Raw genomic sequence first — 914 nt, 5'->3', positions numbered from 1 at the left:
GCCGCCGGCGCCCGTCTCCACCGCCTCCCTCGACCGCCTTCGCCCGCTCCTCCACCGATCCAGCCGCTTCGGCCGCAGATCCGACGAACCGCCGCGGATCCCATCGACCTCCTCCCGTCCCCGCCTCGCCTCAGCTTCCGCACCCTTGCCGGAGGCTCGCCGGAACCCTCGCCAGCCGGATCCATGGAGGATGGATCAGATCCACCACGTCCCGCGATCCAAACGGCCTCCCTCGTCCCAGATCTCCTCATCCCGCTCCGCCTCGTCCCGCGTTGACTTTCGCGGAGGTAAAATTCCACTAAGTCCCAGATCTGTAACTTTTTCAGGCCATGTTCATCGCATCATAACTCCGCATCCGTAGCTCCATTCTGTGTGTGCAATATATCAAATTGTTCGCCTGGATGCCCTCTTCATTTCATTCCATTGCACCATGCTTATTTGAGTCCATCTTGATGCCCTAAATGCTGTTGCAAGAGTGCTATAAAATGTTAGGTGCTGATTCTTATCAGTTTACGAGCATTTGTCATTTTTACCATGATTATTGTGTGACGCATATGGGCATGAGCTCTACATGTGTTTTGTTGTATGCCATGCCATCTTTACAGGTGTGTATGCCATGTATTTTTGTGATCAATGTGGTGACTAGCACATGCATGCACAGTAGCTCTCGTATTATTGCTGATTCCAGGGACTTAGAATTCTTCTAATCCCTGATGCTATTTTTATGCCTTGTATTCATGTTGCTACAGAGTGATCCAAGCCTCTTTTGAGCATGTCTAGTAAGGATGATTTTGAGACATTGTTATGCTCTATCCATCCATATCTTTGTTTTCAATTATGGAGTAACCTAGCATGACTCAATCTTGCTCTACTTTTGCTATAAAATGTTGCCAAGGTTGTTGTAGTTGATCCAT

This window comes from Triticum aestivum, chromosome 7A (genome assembly GCF_018294505.1).
Source record: "Triticum aestivum cultivar Chinese Spring chromosome 7A, IWGSC CS RefSeq v2.1, whole genome shotgun sequence".
NCBI lineage: Eukaryota > Viridiplantae > Streptophyta > Magnoliopsida > Poales > Poaceae > Triticum > Triticum aestivum.
This window is presented reverse-complemented; position numbering follows the sequence as displayed.